Here is a 23,442-nt window from a genome sequence, read left to right as displayed (position 1 = left end):
TAGGAAGAGGGTCATGTGACACATCAAACTTATTGGGAATTTCACAAGAAAAACAAAGATGTGCTTGGTTTTAACGTAACTTTATTCTTTCCTGAGTTATTTACAAGTTTCTGACCACTTATAAAATGTGTTCAATGTGCTGCCCATTGTGTGGGATTATCAATGCAACCCTCTTCTCCCACTCTTCACACACTGATAGCAACACTGCAGGAGAAATGCTAGCACAGGCTTCCAGTATCCGTAGTTTCAGGTGCTGCAGAATGGGCAAAACAAAAATTGGAACAGGACCCTCAGTTTACGCAGAAGATTTTGTTCAGTGATGAGGCAAACTTTTCTGTGAATGGTGAAGTTAACAAACAAAACCACCGCTATTGGTCTGACACTAACCCACATTGGATAGATCCCTCCAAGACTGTTGGAACACAAAAATTGATGGTATGGTGTGGTATATGGGGTACAAAGATAGTGGGGCATTCTTCGTCAATGGAAACCTCAAGGCCACTGGATATGCGAAATTGCTACATGATGACGTGTTTCCCTCTTTATGCACTGAAGCTGGCACGTTCCCTGAGTTTTTCCAGCAAGATGGTGCACCACCGCATTATGGGTGTCAGGTCTGAACATTCCTAGATGAACAGTTTCATGGAAAGTGGATTGGTCGTTGTGGGCCAGTTGAATGGCCCCCAAGGTCTCCCGATCTGACCCCCTTAGACTTTTATCTTTGGGGTCATCTGAAGGCAATTGTCTATGCTGTGAAGATACGAGATGTGCAACACCTGAAACTACGGATACTGGAATCCTGTGCTAGCATTTCTCCTGTGGTGTTGCTATCAGTGTGTGAAGAGTGGGAGAAGAGGGTTGCATTGACAATCCAACACAATGGGCAGCACATTGAACAAATTTTATAAGTGGTCAGAAACTTGTACATAACTCATGAAAGAATAAAGCTATGTTAAAACCAAGCACATTATTGTTTTTCATGTGAAATTCCTAATATGTTAGTGTCACATGACCCTCTTCCTATTGAAAAAACAAAAGTTGGATTCAAAATGTCTGACTTCAAAATGGCCGCCATGGTCACCACCCATCTTGAAAAGTTTCCCCCCTCACATATACTAATGTGCCACAAACAGGAAGTTAATATCACCAACCATTCCCATTTTATTAAGGTGTATTAATATAAATGGCCTATCCTGTATAACGATTGTTACTGAAAAGGAAAAATTTATAAAAAATTAAAAAAAGGCATGAACCCCTACACAATTAACTTTTTATGCCATCTAGTTGCCATAGTATACTATAATGGGCGCCTACATTGTTTATATGTGGTATAGCCACATACAGTGTGTGAGTATGTATGTGTATATAATATTTAAAAAAAGCCCTGCGCAGGTGTGGGGCCTTCCTCCTTGTCCACTCCAGAAGTGGCGTCTGTGAGTCAGCTGAATTCCCATGTGGTGCGTCACATGGTGCCTCGGCGGGAAGTTGGCATACATACGGTGTTAATGGCAGCATGTTGGTGTCCAGGCACCTGTATGAGATAATGATCAGAATAGTTATCTGATAGGCTTATGTATCTATATATAATAATCTCTGATGGTAGGAAATGCCAACCCCAGAAGAAGGAAGTGAGCTCCCAAACAATCAGGGATGGGCGTTTTTGGGATATCCCAGAGTGTTCTTTTATATGTAGGTATTGTTGCTGTTTGACTTGTTGTCATTGAAAGCTTACCGCCACTTGCACTTTCATTTTTTGACCTTTTACTTGCAGCCGATACCTTCTGTGATTCCATGTTTACATAATGTCTTTGACATGCTATGTAGTTATACATTAGGGGTATTTTTCATTCTGGGTATATAAGCATGCGCGTTTCTTTTTTTTTTTTTTCAGCTGCTGCCATCTCCATTGCATATGTCGTGTTTATTATTTTTATTACCAATTCTCAATAAAGTTTTGTTTTTTACAGCGAATTTTCTGCTGCAACATTGATTCTTTTTAGTATAATGTGGTATGTGTTGTAGTATATAGTATGTTCTGCACAGTTCAAGGCATGTTTTATCCAATTTAACTAGGTTAGGGAACGGAATCTTAGCTGCGGGGGAAGTAAAGCTTGGCTGCAACAATTACTTTTAAGCTTAATAAAGTTTTTGTTACTTTGGCAGTTTAATTCTCTCATCTGATACATGCACACTTCCCGCACTTGAATACAAATAAGCGAAATGATCTTGCACTTGACGTGTCCTTATTTGTTGGTAGAAACAAAGGTCAGTTTTCTTGGTAATAATTTGATCCAGTGTAATAGAATTTTGGCAGACTGCGGCTGAGATGCAGGAGCCTTGAGTTAGATGGCTGTTGATAGGTTACATTAGTGGCAGCGTGGAGCCCTTTCCACATCTAAACATATAAACTAATTAAATTGTGCTTTTAGCACCAATGCATACAGATTTTATGTCACTTGTTATTCATATGAAACATCTGTTCATTTAAAGCTGCTTGTACAATATGTTTCCTGAGCAGTATTCTCCTCCATTATGTGCTGCTAAAACTCTTTTTAAGCTATCCGATAGAGTTTTTAAAGTTCAACTTGTTTTTTTTCCCCCAGCATTTGACATACTGTACCAGTGTTTCCTGATCAGGGTGCCTCCAGCTGTATCAAAACTGTAATTCTCAGCATGACCAGACAGCCTTTGGCATGCTGAGGCTCCCTGAGGAGCGGGGGAGGAAGTTACCAAATGAAATGTAAGAGCAAGTGTCATGCTTGCCAAAGGGAATTCCCCCTCCTCCTCAGTGTACTGCATGCAGTGTGAGCAACACAAACAAGGGAATTTGGAGCCATAAAAACATCAAAAATGAGATTTGACAGGTTGGTTCAGCACTAGTTTAAGAGTAAGCCTAGAACATTTTTTGTTTTATTATCTTTTTGACAGGAACAATTTAAAGCCATGTTTCAGTCTCCTGACTGCTCATTGTGGGGGAGACTTATCAAAACCTGTCTAGAGGAAAAGTTGCCCATAGCAACCAATCAGATCGCTTCTTTCACTTTGCAGAGGCCTTGTAAAAAATGAAAGTAGCGATCCGATTGGGTGCTATGGGCAACTCAGCAACTCTTCCTCTGGGCAGGTTTTGATAAATCTCCCCCATGGGCCCTTCCCTAAGTACTGGTGGGGACTTAAATCTTAATACCCCCCTCTTTTCTTTTTCTTTATGGCTGCTTTTTTTTCACATTTGGTGCTGGTGTGTGGAGTCACCAACTGTGCTATCCTCTCCATTTACATCCCCTGTACTTACATCAATAAAAGCCTACTACAGAAGGTAAGTAGGAGTCTTAAAGTCACATAGACATGTGTTGCCATTACTATGGCTGAGATTATATACCATTGGACAGTCTCTTTAATGGGAATATATCTCCTAAATTAAAGGGGTATTCCAGGCAAAAACATTTTATCCCCTATCCCCAGGACCTTTCCAGTGGGACCTACCGCGATCTCGCTGCAGCACCCGCATTCTATGCGGGAGCTGCATCTCCAGTTTCGGAAACCTCTGAAACACCATGTCACGCCACGCCCCCTCCATTCATGTCTATGGAGCGCCCCCCGCGATCAGACATCTTATCCCCTGTCCTTTGGATAGGGGATAAAATGTTTTTGCCCCGAAATACCCCTTTAATTTTTACTGATTAGGCTCCTTTCACACTATGGCCCTCATCAGAATCTAAATCACTCAGAGTGAAAAAAAAAAAAAAGACCTACAAAATGGGCATTTTTTTTGTGAAAAGGGTCGTGTTCCCTACATTTCAGCCAAAATCACTCGTCTTTTCCTAAAACCACTCTGAAATTCATGTGAATTATCTGGGAAGAAAACCCGACACTATAAAGCATGTATAAAGTTTCAGAAAGCGGAATAAATTCTCTGGCTGTTTGCTCCTTTGCCTGCCTCGTCTTTTTCAAGCAATTCTTACTTGTAATTTTAAGAGACCTGCAAAGGAAGATTGGTCCACCATTCCGGCTGAGAGGTATAAGAAGCTTATTGATGGTTATAGAAAGCAACTTATTTCAATTACTTTTTCCAAAGAGTGTGCAACCAAATATTAAGTTAAGGGTGCCAATAATTTTGTCCAGCCAGTTTATGGAGTTTGGTATGACTTTTTATGTCCAATTAGCTTTTTTTTCCTCCCATTTTTGGTTTAGTTCCAATACACACAAGTTGGGGAAGTTATCATTGGTTTTACCCTGGTTTTGTGGTGTACATTTGTCTCACAGTTTGTCTCAGTTGCTGTTTTAAGAGTTTTCATTGCAACTTTTGTTTTAGAAGGTTTTTCAAAAGGAACATACCAAGTCATGATTTCAGTTGAAATAATGCAGTGTGTAAGGAATTCATCATATGCGACTTTTCAGTTTGTCACATCTTTTGTCGCAACTGTGCTAACTAAGGCGCAAGTTTACACCAGCCCTGACTTGGCTTACAGAACTGACTGTGGACCGCATTTTTAAAAAGTCACACATTTTTTCGCACGGAATAAAGTCGCACAAATAGTCACAAAGGAATCACCATACAAAGTGGTTTATTGAAGTAAGAAATGTGATTAGCACCAGATTTATCACTTGCTCTGCACCATGTAATAAATCTGGTGCAGGTACACAGTTTCCACCACGTGAATTAATGGGTAAAAAGATGTTCATCTCCACCACTCTTGATGAATTCCCCTCCAAAGGGAATAAACATGTGTATAGCAAAACATGTGTCACTGCAATCTTTTTCTGTGATAAATACTTAATTTTCTAGAAAAATTTCAGGGGTGCCAACATTTACGGCCAAGACTGTGTATGCCTTGGGACCTTTATACATATCTCTCCTTTATCCGTGAAATCAGTCATTTCTGTCAGCATACGGTCTAGATTTGGTTAGAAGATGTATAATTACATTTTAATACATTTTTGTTATGATATTTTATTCCATCAGGAAAAATTTTCTACAGTATATTTATGTTTTAATATTTTCTCTAACTTGCCATTCTACTTATATATTCAGATGTGATTGTATTTGTCTTTTTCTAATACGGTATCCATTTATATTTTTAATATCTAGGAATTAAGTTTTATATTTGCTTCCGGGCACAGCATTATGTCGTGTCTTCCTCCATAGTGTCTGCCACTGTTGGGGAAATCCATTGCAGTAGTTTCATAGATGCACTTTATTTTCTACCTTATATCTGTATACTTGTCGTGATACTATTTTATGTACTTTTTGTACATTTGTGTACTATTTTTGTGGCATATGTGTATTTTTGGTATCCTGGTGCGGAAAACACTTGACCAGTCCTGTCAGGTGGATGTCACTTTATTGTCTGCTCCAGGCCCACAGCTCCAGGTTTGAGTATCATATGTTTTGTAATGTGTTCTAATGTGATTTCTATTTTTTTAGTGCACTTGTTATTGTCCCTGTCATGTAAAGTGTTAACTATAACTGTACAGGAAGATGCATAAGGAAACACATAAGTACTTTGGCCAATCAGGGCGTCCTACCCTGCTCCCCCAGGTCTGTCTAGACAGGAAGGAGTTATTTAGTGGGAATCTGGAGAGAAAAGTGAGTGGTGCTCCAGTCCAGATCATGCTGTGTGACCTGTACATCACCCCATGAGGACATGCCCAAAGACCCAGTTGCTGCAAAAATTCCAGTTTCTGAGTGACATCACCCTTCACCAGGATCCCGCCGACCAGATTTGTCCGTCTGTCAAGTTCCAGTCAGCTTTGGGGACAAGTGCCAAGAGAGCCTTTGGGCCCCATAGCCAAAGAAAAGGATAATGTAATTGTAGATCCTCTGGCCACCCTGGTGGTGAATCCTTACATTGGATTCCACAAGTGAAGTTGCAAGAGTAAGTGATAGTCAGCTCCCAAGTTAAGTCAAGCCAAATTACTGTAACGTCTTAATCAGTCAGTCTAGTCATGTCAAGGCTAGCTCAGTTAAATCTGTTCATGTCAAGTTCAGACCAGTCAAGTCACATATTAGTCGAGGGGCACTACAAGTCCTAGAGTGCCAATGCAGCAACTGTGGTTCCCTATAGCATCCTTCAGCAAGATCTCATTAAAATTGAACTGTCCTGTGTGTATTATCCTGTTGCAATTCCTGAAGTAAAGTTCACAAGTGGTTTTCTTGCATTTGTGGTGTTCCTTACCCAGCAATTGGCATCGGCATTATTTTGTGTAGATATTGCACAAAATAAGTAGTTACTTTGTCCCATACGGGGTTAATATTTGGTAGTTTGCTTTGTGTGTTTGCTCACCGTCTGTGCTATCCCTGACTAGATTGGGTATTTGTTCTTTGGTCTGTTCATGTGACCCAGTGACGGCCGACTCTGTACTATCCATGTTCTGTTATCCAGTGTACCTCTGACACGTCTTAACTGGGAGAGGGGTTTTTAAATTGACCTTTTCTAGTATTTTTATGGTCTTTAAGTTTATATGGCGAAATGCGTTGACCTGTTCTGTTGCTCCATACAGCTGTGTGATTTGGCTTTTATCGTACCTCAATAACTTTTTGTTGGGAACGCTGTAGACATGAATGGAGGGGGCGTGGTGTGACGCCATGTCCCCAGTCCCGGAAACCCGGAGGTTTTCGAAACTGGAGATTCAGCACCCACATAGAATGCGGGTGCTGCAGGGAGATCGTGGGGGGTTTCAGCAGCAGGCCCCGCGGTCAGACATCCTATCCCCTATCCTTTGGATAGGGGATAAAATGTTTTTGCCCAGAATACCCCTTTCACTTAAAAGATGAATGTGGCTCTATGAATTACATTTTTTGGTAGGTCCAAACATTTATTTCTGACTTTTTTTCCTTCTGAAAATCCAATGTCAGTGATAAAATATTAAAATAAGATTCTCATCAAATACCACAAACATAGATGAATACATCTTCTAATCTATTATTGCTGTGTACACCTTAAAGAAAATTATTAAGAATTTTTTTTGCATGTCTAAACAAGAGAAAAAGACCTTATTAAAGGGGTATTCCAGCCAAAGGATAGGGGATAAGATGTCTGATCATGGGGGGGGCAGCCCCTGGGACCCCCCGCGATCTCCGTGCTGTACCTGTATTCTGTGCAGGGCTGCTGCTCCAGTCTTGAAAACCTCTGTTTCCGGGACTGGGTATGTGATGTCACGCCCCCTCCATTTATCTCTATGGGAGGGGGCGTGACAGCCATCACTCCCTCTCCCATTGACATGAATGGAGGGGGCATGGTGTGACCTCTTCGGTCCTGGAAGCACAGAGGCTTTCGAGACTGGAGCAGCTGCCCCACATAGAATGTGGGTGCTCCACAGAGATCACAGGGGGGCCCCTCGCGATTTGACATATTATCCCCTATCCTTTGGATAGAGGATAAGATGTCTTTGGCCGGAAAACCCCTTTGAAAGCTCTCTTGCTATTTATTTGGCCCACAGTACTAGTGATGAGCGGCATATGCCATATTCGAATTCACGATATTTAGCGAATATGAGGACGAATATTCGTCCCATATTCGTGACGTTTTTTTGAATTGCGAAATGTTGCTATTGCGAATGCGAAATTTATAGCGAAATTTCGCTCGTCTGTGCATGCGCGCTATAACATCATGCGAGGGACGTTGCTAGGGACGTTGCTAAGCTCTGACAACTGTGCTTGCAGAACTCTCATTGGCTCACAGGCATAAGTAGGGGGGAATTTCCAGGAATATTTGTATTGCGCATATATTGTATTGCGAATATTCGCAATGCGAATATTCGCATGCATAATCCTTTCGCCTCACAGTCTCATCCCTGGGTCTTTAATGAAATGATACAAGCATTGCATTCATCAGTCGAAGGAGATCCCTACAATGTCCTCAGTTTGAAAAAAAGACAAATATTCGTAATACCGAATTCTAATCGCGAAATTTGTAATATTCGTGAATTCGCAAATATGCGATATTTTTCTCTTTTTTTGCAGTGTTCTTTAAAAAAAACAGTAGTATTGAGAGGAGAGCATAGGGATTTTAACTAATATAATGTTGTTAGCCATAGTGCACAGATCCCTTTTATTTTTATTATGGGGTGGTGCACTGTACCCAAAGATACTGCCATATTGGGTCAATGCATAGGACGACGGAAGCAAGCTTCGAAATCGGGCCCCCGTTCGTTCTCAAAAAACCATTTAATATATGGTCCCCAAAAACAGATACTACACTTGATCTTAGCTAAAAGGCCGAGAAGCAATAGTGTGCAGATCCTTCACTTTCCAGTGAGTGGTCTGTCTTGTAGTTGTGACATTCCATCACAAACTCTGAATGCACAGCTCTCTCTCTCCTGTTTGCTGAGGACCAGACTATTGTTGTGGTGAGGGGAGCTCATATTACTGCTCATTATATTCTAAGGCAGCAATAAGTGTTTTTCAGCAAGACAGCAGTGAGCCTGTTTGACTAAAATTACTGAGCTTGAGAAAAGCTTTCTGCTGCCTTAAAGGTGTACTCTGGTTAAAAAAAAAATATATATATTTTTTTTTATCAACTGGTGCCAGAAAGTTAAACAGATTTGCAAATGACTCAACCCTTCCAGTACTTATCAGCTGCTTTATACTAAAGAGGAAGTTCTTTTCTTTTTTAATAAATTTTCTGTCTGACCACAGTTCTCTCTGCTGACACCTGTCTGTCTGTCTCAGGAACTTTCAAGAGCAGGAGCAAATCCCCATAGCAAACCTATCCTGCTCTTTACAGTTCCTGAGACAGACAGAGGTGTCAGCAGAGAGCACTGTGGTCAGACAGAAAATAAATTCAAAAAGAAAATAACTTCCTCTGTAGTATACAGCAGCTGGTAAATACTGGAAGGGTTAAGATTTTTTTTAATCAAAGTCATTTACAAATATATTTAAATTTCTGGCACCAGTTGATTTAAAAAAAAAAAAAATTAAATTTTTCACCGGAGTACCATTTTTACATCTAATGAGCACTAATATGAGCTCCCCTTTTTTAACATTGCTGGTCTGGTATGCAGAAGTAAATGGGGGAGCAGGAGCCAAGATCTGGCATGATGTCACAGCTACAAAGGAGAAAGCAGAGTCTATATGGAGATATCTGTGCACTAATGCTAATATTTATATTAGTTTGTAGTATAATTATACTTTTTATTATGTCTATTAAAGGGGTTCTCCACTACCCTGCCTTCCGGAGCTCTGCTTGCAGCGTCCGGAAGTTTATTACTCCGAACGCTGTGTGCGGGCTTCCGTGTTCGAGGCCGCCCCCTTGTGACATCACGCCCGCCCCCTTGTGACGTCACACCCCTTCCCATAGCCTTTCGTTGAGGGGGCGGGCGTGACGTCACAAGGGGGCGGCCTCGAACACGAAAGCCCGCACACAGCGTTCGGTGTCATAAACTTCCAGACGCTGCGAGCGGAGCTCTGGAAGGGAGGGCAGTGGAGAACCCCTTTAATGCCTATTACTAATAGCAAACTATTAGGACCTCAATTACAGAGTTGGTGACTGTTTCAGACTTTAATTCTCAAATTCATTTTGATAATCATATAGTATAAAGCATAAATGGGCAAACATTCTCGCGTTTACAACCTAGTTAGACCACTTTAAGAGCCATTGTTAAATTTTAGTGATGTGCCAAGAACTGTTTTAATAGACAATTAAGAAAAAAGAAAAAAGTTAAAGACCAGTACATGCTCTGTCTCCTCCAATACTTTACCAAACATGAACTTGTACTTAAGGGATAATTATGTTTTAGTTTTGGTACATTTTTACTACTGGTGTCTTACTTTTTAATATCCATAGAAAATAGTTTCCATGACATAAAGATTGTATTCTAAGTTTATGACACAGCTGTAATGGAGCATGCAGATTACTATCCATTCTGTAATAAGGACCAGGCAGTAGCAAATCATTCTTATTAGTAGACATGTGCAATTCGATTTGGCACGAATGTCTAATTTAACGAATTTTACAGTTTTCGGGCATTCGGACCGATCCGAATGCACAAAAACATATTTTGAACATTCCCGAATAGCCACGATAATACGAATAGCAACATAACGAATGCATTCGTTATTTACCGAATGTATGCAGTTAATAACTAATGCATTCGTTATCCGTAAACGGATGTAAAGAATTCATTCTAAGAACAAGAATAATAAAAAGGATACAGATACGGTTTGATTTTTCGGATACATTCGGTATTCGGGTACATTCGGTAAATCTTTTTTGGACTTTAGCAATCCTAAAAAATTATTGAGATACATTTTTTATTAACATTTCGTAGGGTACCATAACAAAAAAAATAATAAAAAAGATACAGTAGTGATGGAAAAAATTGTATCTAAGAAAATGTATCTTTTTATTATGAAATGTTTATTAATTTTTAAACAGGGATCAATTTATGTGAGACAATAATAAAAATGTAGTGTGTGCGTGTTTTTCACTTTTTTTAAAAATCATTTTTAGGTAGTACTACTACTCCCAGCATGGAACACACTCTTCCATGATGGGAGTAGTAGTTACCTGTACTAATTGACAGATCGCCGGGGTCCCTTGCGATCCTCTTGTATAATGTATAGATGCGGCGGCCGCTCTTCTATGGTCCCCTGCACTCACGTATATATACACATATTCATATTTCCCGCAGAGCTGTGATTGGCCAGATGATTCCAGCCAATCACAGCTCTCTGTGAGAAATAGGAATATGTGTATATATACGGCCCTGCAGGGGACCATAGGAGAGCGGCCGCCGCATCCATACATTATACAGGAGGATCACCGCGGGTGTCAGGAGTGATACCCGCAGTGATCTTTCCTTTACCACAAGTACTACTACTCCCAAAATGGAGTACACTCTGCTCCATGCTGGGAGCTGTAGTACCTGCATTAATAGACAGATCGCAGCGGGCGTCAGAAGTTACACTCACTGCGATATGTCTATTAATGCAGGTACTACAGCTCCCAGCATGGAGCAGAGTGTGCTCCATGTTGGGAGTATTAGTACCTGCAGTAAGGGACAGATCCCAGCAGATGTCACTCCTCCTGACACCCGCTGCGATCGTCCTGATGTGAATGTCGGGATCAGCTGTTCTCAGGGCTACAGAGAGGGGAGAACAGCTGACGCTGAGCCGTAGGTATACATCGTATATCTACTGCCCAGCAAGAACTTACAGTGAGCCTGCAATGTGTATACAGTATACACATTGCTGGCTCACTTAACCCCTTGCTGAGCTGTGCGCTATGCGCAAGCCCAGCAAGGAAAGAGTTAACTTACACTGCTGGACAGTGTAGGTTAACCCTTTGGGCGGTATACACTATATACAGCTATCTATAGATAGCTGTATACAGTGTATACAGAAGACGACGTCCGCTTACTTCCCTCGAGTACCGGGCAGGTCCGTGTAGCTCTGCCCCTAGTGATGACGTTATTAGGGGGCGGAGCTACAGAAGGGAACAAGGCTAGTTAATCTGAAGCTCTGTTCACATTGTATGTTTTGTATAATGTGAACAGACCCTTCTGGCAGTGTCTACCCAGACAGGGAGACTCCAGCTGTTGCTAAACTACAACTCCCAGCATGCCCAGACAGCCAAAGGCTGTCTGGGCATGCTGGGAGTTGTAGTTTTGCACCAATTGGTGGCTCCCTGTTTGGGTAGACATTGCATCATGGGTGCTCTCCCCAGCGGACAGCGCCAAAAATGTCATAACCATTTTTTTGTGTTTTTTTTCTTCTCGTTTCAGATCCATGTATGCAGAGGATTACTGCGGATTCGATGGATTACGGCGGATTCTTTTTTTTTTTCTTCTTCTAATAAAATGGTTAAAGAGGGCTGTGGGGGAGTGTTTTTTTAAATAAATTTTTTTTTCCAATGTGTTGTGTTTTTTTTATTTTTATAGAATTTTCAGGCTTAGTAGTGGAAGCCGGTCTTATTGACTGAATCCATTGCTTAGTGCTAGCCCCAAAAACAGATAGCGCTAACCCCCAATTATTACCCCGGTACCCACCGCCACAGGGTACACAGGGTACCAACAGGCCCGGAGCATCAAAAATGGCGCTCCTAGGCGGTAACAGGCTGGCGTTATTTAGGCTGGGGAGGGCCAGTAACAATGGTCCTCGCCCCCCTGGTAACATCAGGCTGTTGCTGTTTGGTTGGTATTGTGCTGAGAATGAAAATACGAGGAACCCTATGCGTTTTTTTTAAATTTATTTAAATAAAAAAAATAAAAAAAACGCATAGGGTTCCCCGTATTTTCATTCTTAGCACAATACCAACCAAACAGCAACAGCCTGACGTTACCAGGGTGGGCGAGGACCATTGTTACTGGCCCTCCCCAGCCTAAATAATGCCAGCCTGTTACCGTCTAGGTCCAGGAGCGCCATTTTTGATGCTCCGGGCCTGTTGGTACCAGCTCTTCCCGGCACCCCTGTGGCGGTGGGTACCGGGGTAATAATTGGGGGTTAGCGCTAGCTGTTTTTGGTGCTAGCACTAAGCCCTGGCTTAGTAATGGATTCAGTCAATAAGACCGGCTTCCACTACTAAGCCTGAAAATTCAATTAAAAAAAACACAACACATTGGAAAAAAAAATTTCTTTAAAAAAACACTCCCCCACAGCCCTCGTTAACCATTTTATTAAAAGAAAAAAAATTATAATCTGTCGTAATCCATCGAATCCGCTGTAATCCTCTGCATACACGGATCTGAAGCCAGAAGGGTCTGTTCACATTATACAAAACGGACACTGTGAACAGAGTTTCAGATTAACTAGCCTTGTTCCCTTCTGTAGCTCTGCCCCCTAATGACGTCATAACTAGGGGGCGGAGCTACACGGACCTGCCCGGTACTTGATGGAAGTAAGCGGAATTCGTCTTCTGTATACACTATATATAGCTATCTATAGATAGCTGTATATAGTGTATACCGCCCATAGGGTTAACCTACACTGTCCAGCAGTGTAAGTTAACTCTTTCCTTGTTGGGCTTGCACATAGCGCACAGCTCAGCAAGGGGTTAAGTGAGCCAGCAATGTGTATACTGTACACATTGCAGGCTCACTGTAAGTTCTTGCTGGGCAGTAGGTGTACGACGTATACCTAAGGCTCAGCGTCAGCTGTTCTCCCGTCTCTGTAGCCCTGAGAACAGCTGATCCCGACATTCACATAAGGACGATCGCAGCGAGTGTAACTTCTGACACCCACTGCGATCTGTCTATTAATGCAGGTACTACAGCTCCCAGCATGGAGCAGAGTGTACACCATGTTGGGAGTAGTAGTACTTATAGTAAAGGAAAGATCACTGCTGGTATCACTTCTGACACCAGCTGTGATGCTCCTGTATAATGTATGGATGCGGCGGCCGCTCTCCTATGGTCCTCTGCACGGCATCTATACATTATAATCGCAAGGGGCCCCGGCGATCTGTCAATTAGTACTGGTAACTACTACTCCCATCATGGAACACTGTGTTCCATGCTGGGAGTAGTAGTACTACCTAAAAAATGGGAAAAAAAAAGGGAAAAACACGCACACAATACATTTTTATTATTGTCGGCTACATTTTTAGTGCTTTACCTGCTCACATAAATTGATCCCTGTTTAAAAATTAATAAACATTTCATAATAAAAAAGATACATTTCGTTAGATACAATTTTTTCCATCACTACTGTATCTTTTTTATTATGATTTTGTTATGATACCCTACGAAATTTTAATATAAAAGGTATCTCCATAATTTTCCATAATTTTTTAGGATCGCTAAAGTCCAAAAAAGAATAAAAAGATTTGCCGAATGTACCCGAATACCGAATGTATCCGAAAAATCAAAACTGAAAATATTACCGAATCGTTTTTTCAAAAACGAAAAAACGAAACGAAAATTTTTCTAGTGCCCAAGTCTACTTATTAGCCTGACCCCCTTGATTCAGTTTTATTAACTAAATATTTCTCTATTTTCCACTTTTCAATGTTGTTTTTTTTTGGGGGGGGGGGGGGAATAAAAAAAATGGCATGCTACTAGGGTTTTAAAATAACAAAATACCAAGTCTAGTGATGCATCTGCGATCCTCACTTTCTGCACTTGACTGCTGAGGCCGTGATTGGCTGCAGCGTCCTGTACACATTATTCAATTACATAACTGGGTCACTTCCAGGAGGGACTTTGGACATCAGGTTTCCAAATGCATTAACTTAAAAAATAGATAAATAAATAAATCTTTGCTCCCAATTCCTGCGCTTTGACAATAATTTATTTTTTGGTAAATCTAGAAAAGAAAAGATCCTTGTAAGCATGTTCTACCTCTGAATGTTGATTATCTTCTCTGCCATGTCACAAGGCTGTATTCATTTCTTCACCTGAGTTTGCATAAAGATTATTTATATATGTTGTATTACACAATTATTTATATATGTTGTATTACACAATTATTTATATATTTTGTATTACACAATTACCATCAACAGTGTTACCGACTTCTGTATATTAATTGCATTGTGCCAATGTTAATTTATTTGATGAGCAGTTATCTATTTCATTAAATAGTGTTGGCTTGGTATACAAACCCTTTATTTTGTAACTAGCTGAGTACCCAGCGTTGCCCGGTTTTTCCTTCCTAATCCTTTTTGGGGAGGAAAATATATGCAGTCCTCGTATATTGTTGTCATATCCCAACCCCACATCCCGACCTCCTATCCTGTCCTCCTGTCCCGACCTCCTGTCCCGACCTCCTATCCCGTCCTCCTATCCCGTCCTCCTATCCCGTCCTCCTATCCCGTCCTCCTATCCCGTCCTCCTATCCCGTCCTCCTATCCCGTCCTCCTATCCCGTCCTCCTATCCCGTCCTCCTATCCCGTCCTCCTATCCCGTCCTCCTATCCCGTCCTCCTATCCCGTCCTCCTATCCCGTCCTCCTATCCCGTCCTCCTATCCCGTCCTCCTATCCCGTCCTCCTATCCCGTCCTCCTATCCCGTCCTCCTATCCCGTCCTCCTATCCCGTCCTCCTATCCCGTCCTCCTATCCCGTCCTCCTTTCCCGTCCTCCTTTCCCGTCCTCATATCTCGACCTCCTATCCCGACGACCTACCCGACCTCCTATCCCGACGACCTACCCGACCTCCTATCCCGACCTCATATCTCATCCTTATATCCCGTCCTCATATCCTGACTCGTAATATGTGTACCAGGTAATGAAATGGGTCCAGCCTAACGGCAATTAGAGGGGAACATACATTTCTCATTGATTTGCATGGGACTTAAGGGGTAAATTAAATATCCTATATTTTAAGTGGACATATAAGTGACATGTGACCAAGTATTATCGAAATATCTCCAGCCGTTTGGAAGTAATGCAGTAACATATATTTCCCATTGACTTGCATGGGACTTTAAACATAAGCCCCGCCCCTGGCAAATGGGGTGAGTAAGGGTTAAATTACCTATCCTATGTTTGTTGTTGACTTATAAGTAACATGTTTGCCAAGTTTCATGTTAATATCTTTAGCCGTTTGAAAGTTTTTGTGGAACATACATACATACATATATACATTAACACACACACACACACACACAGACACACACACACGTTGAGTTTTATATATATAGATGGTAGTTGTTGGGAATGGTTTCAGGCATTAGAGGGCAAAATATAGGGCAATTAGGGATTCCCTGTTGTTTGAAGGGGAGGAGCAATAGAGAGAAGTTAGTAGGGGTGGTCCTGCCCTTCCTCTCTCTTTCACTTTTGAGTGTGTTGGCGTTTGGGAGTTTGGGTTGGTCCCCTTGGATAGTAGGTTCACGATTTCCTCTGTGGCATGTTAAGGGCCTTTGGATGTAATGTTCAAGGTATTTTGAAAGTTAAGACGAGGAATGGAGAAGCTGTTTTATGGTCACAGCTAAAGTAGGCCTTCCGATAAGGGTTCTTGACCCCAGGAGTGTTTTGGACCATGTACTAAAAGTTTAGATGGGTGTCCTTGAGTCAGATGTACAAGGCCAAGGATAAGTGGTTTCAAGTTCATGGCAATTAAGTGATATGTCGATGAAAGAGACTCTTCCTGTTGTGGAAATTCACCGGAGCGTGTTCGCTCCAGGTCTGATTACGGACAACCACACGGCCAGCGGCGTGTGGCGTCATGCCTCCTCTCCCGTGTGACGTCACGCTCCGCCCCTCAATGCAAGCCTACAGGAGGGGGCGTGATAGCTGTCACGCCCTCTCCCGTAGGCTTGCATTGAGGGGCGGAGCGTGGCTCTGGTGAAAACCAGCAGCAGCTTAGACTCGGCTCCCTGGTACATCTCACATCATCATCCACACAGGCCCAGAGGATCCACCACCTGCCGTGACCATAACAAATATGTTTTAGAAAAGCCACATGGACAATAGAAATCTGCAGTCTGATATTGGCTTATTGACTTTGATAGATAATTGTTTTAGGCATTCTCAGTGACAATGCAGGATACACTACACAGGTGTGTGTGTGTATATATATATATATATATATATATATATATATATATATATATATATATATATATTATATCATATCATTAAACAACTCAACAATCAGAGTCAAAATGTTATATTTTATTCAGAACTGTTATAATAGGCTATGGCCATCTTTTATTATAAGGGTTGTCTCATATCCCCTGCTTACCGTTCTCTCTGCTGCTGCTGCTGTCTGCACAAACTTTGCTTGTGGATGGTCTGACTGCTCCCAAGCTAAAGCACTATACCTGCAGCTGTTAAACAGGATGGATATGCTGAGATAAGCTCAAGAGTCTGATTTGTGCTCTATTCAGGAGCTTCTCTGGCCACAGGGAGTGACATCACAATTGCTTATAAAGCATCTTGTCTCTTCCGGTCAGGCATGGTCAGTTCTTTTCACTCAGAGTGAATATACATCAACATAAATTGCAGCATACAGCTGTTACACTGGTTTATCAAAACCATTCACTGTAATAAATATGTATGAGGGAGTCTGGCTGATTATTCACTGGCCAGGATGAGGTAAATATACATTATATAATATTATGTGCTGCTATAACTGTCAATTTTACAGGCTTTAAGACTAAATTCACTATAAGGGGGAATACATTATTCCCTATAATACTGTATGCTGTATGAAGAGAGAAGATACATTTGACATTATATAGATTAGATTCTCCTGATGAATGACTCTTACTATGCAGTAGAGGAATGAGCTTCTGCACTAATGACTGTGGGGGAATGATGATCAAAGCTCCGCCCACCACACAGATTTTCATATTTAAAGGGATTGGATAAAAAGGAACTTGGGCCATGTCTGAATTCTTTTCAGCCTTACAAAATATTAAGGTTGCTGTGGAAAGTGAATCATGTGAACACCTTTTAAGCCAAATTTTTACTTTTAGGTATAGCTATAAGCTCTGAAATACCTGACCACACTTGGGGGGAAGGCAACCCCCACTTCTTCTTCTAATAAAGATACAGGGACACAAAAAAAACATTTGACATTCAAAAAGCAGGTGGATGGAGTACTAAACAAATAGTGCTGATGACTGGGAGATGACAAAGCTCTAGTGGGTCAAAGGTCATGACCGAATGAAGTTGATTTTTGGTTTCAGACTCATTTCACATTAGTAAATGCAAGGTTGTTAGTGTTATCTAACCCCACACCCACTGCTGTACTTAGTTCAGTTAAGTAAAGGGCTCTGACATTTTTCCCCATAAGCAATCCTGGTGCTGATCCACACCTCCAAAGCCACCCATTTTGGTTCTGGAAAGCATGAAACTGGTTTGTGCCCCTATTGACTCAACTCCTATGATTAAAATTCCTGATCCTGCTAGTCCTTCTCCCCTATGATTGCTGGTATTATTGGGACATTTGTTCTTAGTTCATGGGTTAGAGAGATGGGACCTCCTATTACACCTACCATCAGTCCACACTGTGATGGTACTTTCATTATTGTATTTTTAAATGTATCTAGAAAATAGATTTGCTACTATTATATCTCTTAAAATGTAATACATATTGGGTGAACAATAATATTTAATGCCTATATATCTGAGTTTGCAGTCTAAGACGAAGAGAAGCAGGCAGTGTTTCTCGAACAAGCAATTATGATCTCACTTCGTTGTCTGTAACAAATGAGCTTTGTGATAGAAACAGGGAGAATGAGGACTTGTTCTATACTAGCTGGATATTAGGTGTTCGTCTTTTTGGTTCAATGAGCAGTTAGAAGACCATTATGAGTTCCCGAAGTGCCATCTTCCATTACAAATCATATTACTTAATTCTTTCATTACGCAGCTTCCTAATAGGTGTGCAGATCATTGATCAACTCTAGCACTTTCTGTGAGCTCTGATGTAGCGTTCCACTGAGGTTTATCAAAGGGAAATTTAAAGATAAAAGGAGCTGCTGAATTTATGAAAGCAATAGTATTATGTAACTCTAGTGTACAGATAACCTCCTCTGTACTATAGATAAGTCAAGTTTTTAGTTAGATTCTGTTTATTGCTTTAAAGGAGTTATCCAAGAATAGTAAAACACAGCTAACTTATTTCAAAGACAGCTCCATGTATGTCTCCAGGTTGTGTGTGGTATTACAACTTGGCTCCATTCACTTTAATGGATATCCCCTTTAACACTTGACAACAATTTTGCAGACTACCCATTATGCAGTGTATTTGCATGCAGGAGTTCTGTCCGTGTTTACACTTCTTTTTTTCTATTTGTACAAACTTGGCACTTATAAAAACAGCTTCTTCCAAAATAAAAAATTAAAATAAATAAATAATAATAATAAAAAAAAAACAGTACAACCCCTGTCTTCAGGTTGTGTCTGATATTACAACTCTGATCCATTTAATTTTAATCGAACTGAGCTGCAATCCCACACACAACTTAAAGGGGTACTCCACTGGCCAGCATTTGGAACAGACTTGCATTGAGGGGGCTTGGCGTGCTGTCACAAGGGGGGGGGGGGGGGGTGGCCGACCCCTGCATCGCGCACAGTGCTTGGAACTAAATGTTCCAAACACTGGCCAGTGGAGTACCCTTTTAACCCAGGTATGGTGCTGTTTTTGTTGTAATCAGTTCTGTTTTTCTAATCCTGGATAAATCCTTTAACCAAGTTCAAATGGTTATAGTTTCACTAGACCCTCATACATTATTACAAGATAGGATCCAAGACACAGAACCGGCACAGCTGCTGTGTATGGCAATTAGCGCAATATGTGCACTGATGCTGAGAGCTAAGGCAGCGTTCACAACCATATGTCCACCAATCCTAGCGGTGCTCAATCCTCTCCAGATCACAACATCCTCATACATTATTACGGTGACACCTGTTGAATGTACACATCACTTAAAGGGGTACTCCGGCGCTAAGACATCTTATCCCCTATCCAAAGGATAGGGGATAAGATGCTTGACCGCGGGTGTTCCGCCGCTGGGGACCCCCGTGATCTTCCACGCCGCACCCCGTTAGAATCATCCCCGGAGCATGCTCTCTCCGGGTCTGATTACTAGCGATCACAGGGACGGAGCATAGTGACGTCACGGCCCCGCCCCGTGTGACGTCAAGCTCCGCTCCCCTCAATGCAAGCCTACGGAGGGGGCGTGACAGCTGTTATGCCCCCTCCATAGGCTTGCATTGAGGGGGCGGAGCCGTGATTATAACGGGGTGCAGTGTGGAAGATCACGGGGGTCCCCAGCGGCGGGACCCCCGCGATCAGGCATCTTATCCCCTATCCTTTGGATAGGGGATAAGATGTCTTAGCGCCGGAGTGCCCCTTTAAAAAGAACCAGTCCAGCAATGGATCTAAAAGCTCTAATGGATCTAAAAGCTCTAGATGATTCTATATTCTCAGGGTGCATTCATACAGGCAGGCAGTCTGCAGGTTTTTTTGCTTTAGGTTTAGCCACGTCAGCTCTCATTGCTACCCCTTGACTTGAGTGGGGGTCTGGTGCGAATTTTTCCCTGTGGAAAACTCCATAACTAAAAATCAACCACAGCTAAACCTGAAGTGTAAACCTCCTGAAAATCTGCCCGTATGAACATACATATAAAAGATTCAGATACATCACAAAAGTCTGTTTGGAAGGGAATTGCAAAGCCATTGCAAAGGGTATTTGACTCCTGTGAACAAAAGGAAAAGCTATGGGGGAGATTTATCAAAACCTGTGCAAAGGAAAAGTTGCCCATAGCAACCAATCAGATTTTCTTTCCTTTTGCAGAGGCCTTGTTAAAAATGAAAGAAGCACGCTGATTGGTTGCTATGGGCAACTTGGCAACTTTTCCTCTGGACAGGTTTTGATAAATCTCCCCCTATGTGTGCACAAAAGGAGAAAGCTTTGGACCAGTGGTGTTCCTCCCCAGGAGTGGCTTACCAAAATTTCACCAAGAGCACATCCAGGAGGTCACAAAAGAACCCAAACAACCTCTAAAGAAGTGAAAGCCTCAGTTAAATTTACTGAACAAGATCCTACAATAAGGAAGACGTTGATCAAACATTGCGTTCATGGGAATGTTTAGAAGACACAAACCACTTCTGACCGAAAGAACAGAATGGCTCATCCTACATTTGCCAAAAAACAATGGCAAATGGACGCTCACAGCTTTTGGGATACTATTCTATGGACTGATGAGTCAAAGGGGAAGTTTTCAGTAAACACTGGTCCTGTTACATCTGGTATAAAGGTATTGTCAAATCCCACAATAACATGATATCAACAGTCAAATATGGTAGCGGTAGAGCGATGGTCTGGGGGCTTTACTTCTGTAGGATCTGGATGTCTTGTCACGAAAGATGGAAACATGAATTCTGCTCTATACCAGGATATTCTAAAGGAGAAAGTGTCCCCATATCAGGTTATGACCTAAAGCTCATGTGCATTTGGTACAGTCAGTAGGACAATGATCCACCACACTAGCACACAAGTCCACCTCTGAATGACAAAGCTGAAACAACAAACTTTGCATTTAGCATTGAGGTGACCGTTCACCTCAATGGGAAGGTCAGTCGCCACAACATTTTGGGTTCAGAAAAACTATGTGCCCTTTACGAGCTTATGAGGGACTCACCCAAAGTGTTTTGTGTGGTGTAAAGTCTACAGTCTCTTCTGTTTTGCTGAGTATATTATCACTGGCCATTCCTACCTGGACATGGTTTATTTTATACTACAGACTACTTTTGGCAGCTCTTCCTTCATCAGCCGGATGGTGCACCTCTATGAATGAAACTGTAAAGGTTTGATTGGCCTCCACAATGGGCAGATCTAACACCCTGTGACTTATTTCTGTGGGGTTACATCAGGAACTAATTGTTTCTGAACCCCCCCCCCCTTTCCTTTTGCCCTAGCCACAGGACCTGAATGACCAGAGACAATGCATCACGGAAAGAGTGGAGTCATATGCGAAGATATTCACATGTCTAGACAGAACTGGAATACAGCCTAGATATCTGCTGTATCACTTATAGAAATCACCTTGAGGGTGCGTTCATACGCTATTTGTTTTTGCGGATTTTCCGCTGCGTATTTGGTGTCAAAACTCACAGCAAACTCTTTGCGTTTTTTCAGCATTTTTTCCCACACTTAAATACGCATTTTCCTGCTTTCGTCTTTATTTTTCATTTGCGTTTTTTTTTTGTGTGTATTTTCAGTACCTGATTTGGGTTTTGATTCATGTGTCCATCATCTTGACATTTGTCAGTTGATTTTTGATGGAATAAAGTTGTCAATTGTTTGTTAAAATTTTTTTTTATAAAATCGTCTACCTGTTGGAGTGTGAGTCCAAGAACACTGCTGTTTGTGTAACTGGCAAGATGCCTTTGTCTCCTGGCCGAGGACATGGTCTGTTTGCGTCGCCCAGTGTTAAAGTTGCTGCTGCAGTTAGTCATTTCGATTTTGCAGAGGCAGTGTCACGAGGTAAATTTAAGTGTATAGGGAAGCCTTTTGCTAGGAGCCCAATTTTTGTATTTTCATACATTGATTTTTTTTTTTTGTTTGTTTTTACTTGTTAGCAAGAATTGCGATGTCGGCGACAATGGGTTCACCCTTTGCTTATTGAGCATGATTTCAAAGGTTTTTTTCACAGTTTGTATCAGGATTTGCAAAGGTACCTTTTTTAAAAAAAATTCTGGTCTTTTGCACTTTACCTGTACAATGTGTTATAATATTTTTTGGGGTTTTTTCAGATTTACGAAATTTCTGTCTTTTTGCCGATTTGACAATTGAGTCATTTGATAATCTTATGTCTCTTGTAAAAACTGACTTGACCTTCAGTCATTGCATAATGCGAAATGCCATCTGTCCCGAAGAATATCTGCTCATCACCTTGCGGTAAGTATCTTGTGTGCCTGTTTCTGCCTTTTTGTTATTTTTTTAAATCATTTTTAGGTTTTAGTTTGTGGGCAATAGTGTTTGTTGCTTGTTTGTGTGCGTGTGTATGTGTGTGTGTGTGTGTGTATATATATATATATATATATATATATATATATATATATATATAATCATTTTCTCGCATTTTTGATTGATTGTTTATTATACGCCTTTTGGTTAAAATGTTGTAGGGGGTGGGGTATTTATTAGATGTCTATCTTTTGCCTCATTTTTCATTATGTAAAATTAGCCATGTGTTCTTCCTTTGCATGTAGTCACTTGTATTTTGCTGGGATTATTTGTGACATTGTTTCAGTTGTGTAAATATTTTTTGGACAAACTTCCTCCTTTTTAATATACCCCCTAAATATTTATTTATTTATTTTTTGTTCTTTTCCAGATTTTTGGCCACAGGAGAGAGCTTTGCATCCCTGTCAACCATCTCTGGAATTGTGAAGTGCACATGCCATGTGATCTGGCAGAAATTGCAGCCCATAGTGATGCCTTGCCCTAACAAGGAGACTTGGTTTCAGGTAGCAGCAGGCTTTCAATCTGTGACTACCTTTCCTAACTGTCTGGGGGCAGTTGATGGCAAGCATGTGAGGGTGATGCAGCCACCCCACTCAGTCTCCCTTTTTTATAGTTACAAAAAATATTTTTCCTTGTCCTGATGGTGGTGGCTGATGCCCATCACAGATTTATTGCCATTGATGTTGGCTCCTATGGCAGTACAGGTGATTCTCCTGTGCTGCATTCACCACAGTTTGGACGCAGATTCTTCGAGATTGTGTGTGTGTAGCTTCCAGCCCCCTGACCTCTTCCTGGATCCACCATTCCAGTACCCTTTGTGATGGTATTGGATGAGTCCTTCCCTGGTCTAACCAACCTGTTAGGCCCATACCCACGGAGAGGATTGGATGCTAGGAGAATTTTTTACTTTTGGGATGATGGTTAGTCAGTGGAGGATCATGCACACAGCCATCAATTTAGAAACAACTGTCAATGCTGTCATAAAGGCATGCTGTGGTCTCCATAACTTTACTCACACTGAGAATATTGCCCATCATGTGGAGAACCCACATGCTTTTTTAGACTCAGTGACCAATTTTGGAGC

At 41.4% G+C, this 23,442-nt stretch overlaps 1 protein-coding gene and 1 pseudogene across 5 annotated transcripts in view; one reads left to right on the top strand and one right to left on the bottom strand.

Moving 5' to 3' along the window:
- The window catches only part of CNKSR2 (connector enhancer of kinase suppressor of Ras 2), a 422,316-nt gene that overhangs the window by 29,940 nt on the left and 368,934 nt on the right, over positions 1-23,442 (top strand). The window lies entirely within an intron of this gene.
- Positions 8,063-8,227, bottom strand: LOC130359982 (U2 spliceosomal RNA; annotated as a pseudogene).

This window comes from Hyla sarda, chromosome 2 (genome assembly GCF_029499605.1).
Source record: "Hyla sarda isolate aHylSar1 chromosome 2, aHylSar1.hap1, whole genome shotgun sequence".
In the NCBI taxonomy this organism is placed as follows: domain Eukaryota; kingdom Metazoa; phylum Chordata; class Amphibia; order Anura; family Hylidae; genus Hyla; species Hyla sarda.
Note: the sequence above shows the minus strand (reverse complement) of the source record. Positions and strands in the feature narration are given on the sequence as shown.